This window comes from Triticum aestivum, unplaced genomic scaffold (genome assembly GCF_018294505.1).
Source record: "Triticum aestivum cultivar Chinese Spring unplaced genomic scaffold, IWGSC CS RefSeq v2.1 scaffold1764, whole genome shotgun sequence".
NCBI lineage: Eukaryota > Viridiplantae > Streptophyta > Magnoliopsida > Poales > Poaceae > Triticum > Triticum aestivum.
The window spans coordinates 90,203-96,059 of NW_025228143.1; positions in this window are offsets into that span (position 1 = coordinate 90,203).

Below are 5,857 nucleotides of genomic sequence, written 5' to 3' on the forward strand. Positions count from 1 at the left end.
GGCGTCTGAGCGACACCACATAAAGGGCTTTAAAAATAAACATTCATAGTGAATATCCCGGAGGTAGAACCATCCTAGAGATACTCGATAATAACAATAATATCATGGGTTAGTTAACAACAATAATAATCATAGTTATCACAAGTCACGAGTAGTAATTCCATTTCTGATTAACAGTTTCACCTCCGAAGACCGACACTAGGACCGACACCTGACCATCCCAGACTGAAATCCTTAACCATGGACACGGCTATTCGAATAGGTTTATTCTCTGCAGAGGATGTACTCTTTACCCACGAGTAACGGATTTCTTTAGTCCATCGGGACTAATTCCGTCTACGGTCTTTTTGTTGAAAACACACCTAACTTGCACACACCAGCTTAACTCACACGTGTCTGGAATCACCCACGACACCTATTAAGCAACTCTAAGTGGGGAGGCTACAACCTCGCGTAGCATGGGATCAAACGTATATCGCGCGCTCTAAGGGGTGGCCTCCCCTCTCGGTCCCAACCGGAAACACCCATGCCCCCGGACCAGGTGGCTTGCCTACCAGCTACAACCGGTACCTTCCACCATGGCCTCTCTGTACGGTGTGTGCTAGAAAGAGGTTGACAACTTACTGAACCGTACTCTACTTGCTGTAGAGACGAGTGGTAGTACGAAACAAGTATGGGGTTACTGGAACAAGACTCGATCTAGGTCGACTCAGGAGGTTCAAGTATTCCCTGCATGATTAGTATAATGAATATATTTCATCCAACAGAGTCACCTCTCATATCACCTTATCATGCCATACCAGACATAACCGTCCCGACGGAGACAAGCGACAAACTCATGCCTACCCAAGGCAGAGGTTTTCCCGGGTTCCTGCCGGTATGCATGCAAGGCACATGAGGGTGATTATCATCACAAGTGAGTTCATTTCCAATAGCATGGAAATCAATAACATGCACCCATGCATATGATCATATCACATGAAATAACAAGTCCTTCAAAATGCGGTGGTGTTATAAATGTATCCACGATCACACCAAAACATTATGCCGGGATTCAGAATTCTTGCCTTCAATGTTGTGGAGGGGTGGGGTGCTCTCCAAAACTTTTTGAAAGTTTCTTCTCTCTCCCCAAAATCCTATTTGAAAATATATTTGAATTAAAACACATTTCAAAAACAGTACAAAAAAGTTGTTTGAAATTTTTTCAAATAAATCTTAAAATAAACTAGACCAAATTTGAGGAAGGTAGGAAAAAGAATCAACTCATTTGGAGTTATATTTAAAAAGTTATAGCCAGTCAAAGTTGTGGTCAAAATCTGTTATTTAAAATAAAACAGAAAAGAAAACGTTTTAGATAGAAATACGCTTTCGGTGCAGAGGAGGCGTACTTGAGGCTTTACGCCTCCACTTAACCACGTGGACAGACACGAGGTCGCTGACAGTGGGTCCAGAGGGCCCACTAGTCAGGTTTGACTAGTCCGCCCTCCTCCTTCTCCCTTTGTCCCGAGCGGAGGCGGAACTCCGGCGACCAACGCCGGCGAGCGGCGGCTCCTCGCGGCCTCTGGAGGGCGGGGATGGATCCGCGGATCGACGGCGATCCTACTGGTAGTCGCTGGGTCGGCGGGGACGGCGTGAGCTGTCGGCGGCGAGCTCCTCGGCGGAGGAAAGCTTCGGGGAAAAGTGGTTTTGGGGTGGCGGTGGTTCTCGATCGAAATGGAGTAGGGGGAAGTGTTCAGGGGAGGCAGAGAAGGCTTCTGGTGAAGAGATTGGAGAGGGGGAAGCTCTGGTTGCATCGAACGGAGCCGGGAGGCGGCGGTGGCCGAACTGACCGGAGAGGTTGAAGAAGACCTGCTCCCCTCCAATTGGTGGCGATGGGGGCGCTAGTGAGACGGCATGAGGCTACCTGAGGTCTCGGAGACGCTCGGGGCTTCCTTTTTATAGCGTGGCAAGGCGGTTCCGCGGCGGCCGCGGATGAGCTCGTCGGCGACCGTCTTTCTGTAGCTGCAGGGGAACGTGGCGGCGACGAGCGCTAGGGGACGAAGCTGTGGATGAGCACGCACTGCTCACAGGGGCAGGTGGCGAGCCGGGGTGGCTTGGGCGGCGCTGAACGACGCAGGGCTGTCGGGCGGCGGCGGCGGCTAGCTCTTGGCTTGCCGGGCGTGGCGAGGGGCGGCTTGGCGCGTAGCTGTGAGAAGGGGAGCGCGTGGCGTGATGCTGCCGTGTGGGCCAAAGCCAGGGGGCCAGCGTGTCGGCTCGGGCGCGCGGCTGCAATTGGCGCGCTCTGGGCGTGTCCAGTGCACGCACGGAAGATGTTTGATGAAATGCCAGGGCAGCCTAGAGAGTTCCAAACTAAACGAGAGTTAGCAGAAATAGGTTATGGGCTAGGGCAAAACCTTAGGACATGCTGGTTAAGATGAGGTTGATTCACTCAAATTTTTCAAAGAATATAAATAGGTTTTTGCACAAAGTGGAATAATAGGCTCCTACTGACCTCCCCTAATTTTGGTAGAAGTTTTAAAGAAATATTTAAATAGGTTCTAGTGTAAAATTTGCTCTCTGGACCAGAGAAGAAAATTGAATGAAGAGCTCAAAATATGCAATGTGTTAAATATATTATTGCACAAAAGTGATTTAGAGACATCACATGATATCTCCAAACTTTGGTTGGATTTTTAGAATAATATATCAAATGGTTGCAGTACAAATATGGCCATATAACCTTGAAAAACCATTTTCAAAAAAATAAAGATCAAGCAACTTAATTATTTAATTAGTTACACTGATAGAAGGAAAGTTTTTCTTGAGAGGTTAAACAAGTCCAATAACATATTTGAAAAGTTTTCTCTCTGGGAAAAACTCATCATCACAGGGAAGGAAATGATTTAAAAAACAGAAAGGAGCTCAGAAATCCAAAGTTTTAATTCCTGGCAAAATTTTAATTTATTAAAACAAGGCGAAATTTTTGGGGTGTCACATAAATTTTACCATACCTCCTATGATAAAATTTTCCCAAAACCCATCCTTCCACCTTGGGACAACCCAAACATTCTGTCCAAACTAATAAAATCCATTTTTGGATTTTATCCCATTAAATTCTTTTCCCAAAATATTTCTGTCATTTCTTTTGAGCCTAGGTGATTTGCAAAGCAAGTACCCTAATGCATTTGATTTTTGACCTCAACTCAACACCCCTGGATAGTCCTTTGTACCCACAACCTAGAACCATCTTGATCCACTCTTCTTCTTTTCAAATAATTCAAATTTCACTCTCTGCAAGTTTGGACCAGATTTGCCAAATTTGGTGAAATTCATATCTACACTGCTCTAAAACTTCCACCAAAATTCAGGCAACCTCTAGATGCAATGAGAGGCCACTCCACCAAAAACCAGCTCAAGGAAAAAATCCCTTCATGCCAGAATCATTCTGTCGAACACCTTGCATGCACTAGTACTGTTCATATTCAGTAAATTCGGAGTTCAGTGTCGTTCTCCGTCAGTAACTTCAGTCACATCTCCACAGTTCCCTTGGCACGTTGCTCGCAGCCTATCCCTCTTGTCCGGAGCTTCACACGAACGCTTGGCGTGTTCCTGGCGTCGGTGGCGCCCTGGCCCGCCTGCGCCGGCGTGCTTTGCGGCGGCAGAACCACCGTAGCGGCCAACAGGGAGCAAAACTACGGCGTAACGCCATTCGGTGCCGCCCAAGCATCCTGGTAGCTCCGCATGGCCACCTCCTTGCCAGCGCACGCATGCGGCACCGTCGCCGTGGCCTGGCACGCGCAGAGCGCGTTCTCTGCCGCCGACGGGCCGTGCGGCCGTTCCGTCGAGGGCAGACCGTAACCAACCCTCCCATGCTGAGTTGGACATAGGAACAGCACCAATACTCCACCTAGGCGATGCTCAAGCTCCTAAGCCGACCGTCCAGCCACAACGCCGCCGTAATCAACTCGCCGGACTTATCCGTTCACGGCAACCGACTCGGGCCGGCTATATATAGCACCCCCGAGCTTGCTCTCGCCCCCGCACGACTCCACCACCTCACCAGACCCCGCCTAGCCACTAGAAGGGCCTCGAGGGGCCTTTGTTCCTCGACTCCGGTCACCTCCGTCTGCCTCGGGCTCCGGCAACATTCCCTCCGGTGAGAACTCCTCCGCCGCCCTGCTCTCGCCCGTAGCCTCGTACCACATCCAGTAGGTTAACCCCCACGTCAATTTTAACCCCGCAGCTCCCTCCGGCAAGATCCACGACTGCCCGAACCACCGTCCGCCGGAGCAAGGGCCGCCGCCGACGTGGTGCTCTCCGACGACCTCTACCACCACCCACAGACGCGGTAGGGTGCACTGATCACGAAGGTAACCCCCGATCACCTTGCCTCGCCGTGGATCGCCGCCGGCGACCACCGCACCTCTCGGGCGCCGTCGCGCTCTGTTAGGTGGAGCCCGCGTGTCAGCCTCACAGCCGGTTCTTTTAAACGAACCGTTTTCTGGTCTTTTCCACAGAGCCCCCTAGAAACTTTCTGTTTCATTACAGATGCGTCCTTGGACCAAAACTCTTATAACTTTTTAACAGAAAATGATTTTTGATTGATTCCTTCTCTGTCATATTTACTTTTCTGTCTAGTTTTTTTTCATATTTATTTCAAAAGTATTTGGAACACTTCTCTGTACACTCACGGTATTTATGTTGCGTACGTATTTTTCTTATACCGTAGATACCGGAGGAGGTGACGGAGCTGCAAACTTCACACAGTTAAACTCCGACTACTCCGAACCAGGCAAGCATATTTGAACTCCTTATATGATGAGTGGTTGTTGCATGTTTGCATTTTAGTATAGTCATGGCATGTTTATGAACATATCTTTGAATGTTATATTTCATGCACATAAGTGGAAAGTAAGTTTCAGAAAGCATTATGTTGTTGGATCCATATTTGCATGGCCATGTGTTGTCATGAGGATGGGTAAGATGGCCGTGTTGTGACATGCTAGTCTTATGCCAGATTATTTGACTTCCGTGTCATCGTTAAACAAATCACATTTCCATTCATCCCTTCCTGTACTATCACATGTTTTCCGAAAGGAATATGGCATAGTAAGTTGCAAATCGTTTTCCTGGTACACACCAAATAGAGAGGCCGGGATGAGTGTTCCATGGCCGTGGATTAAAGCCCGTCATCTGGTCAGGGGGCATGGGTGTTTCCGGTTGGGACCGAGAGGGGGGCACCCCTTAGAGCGCGCGTATAGAAATTTGATCCCATGCTACTCGAGGTTGTGGCCTCCCCGTCTCAAAGTTTTTCTTGGACATTGTCCAGGGTGATTCCTGGCATCGTGAGGTGAAATGGGTGTGTACTAGTTAAATGTGTTTCTACTGAAATACCGTAAACAGAACTAGTCCTTCGAGACTACGGAAGTCCGTTGGCTGTGGTCAGTTCATCCAAACTCTGCAGAGTCTCAAATTCTTTCAATTATCTTGTACTTTGTTCAAGTACTATACTCATCTTATCTCGTCAGATATCAGTCTCAGTGACAAAAACCCTGGTGGAATACATGTGTGATAAATCCGGTTAAAGATTATTCTTGTGGATGGACTAATCTTGTTATTTACGTTTATTGTAAGCCCTGTCTGTGATGTCGCTCAGACGTCCGACGGTGGCATTCTTGTGTTTACATTTATTGTAAGCCATGTCTGTGATGTCGCTCAGACGTCCGACGGTGGCATTCTTGTTATTTACTTTTATTATAAGCCCTGTCTGTGACATCGCTCAGATGTCCGGCGGTGGCATTTCTTTTGTAAGCCCTGTCTGTGACGTCGCTCAGATGTCCGACGGTGGCATTTCTTTTGTAAGCCCTGTCTGTGACGT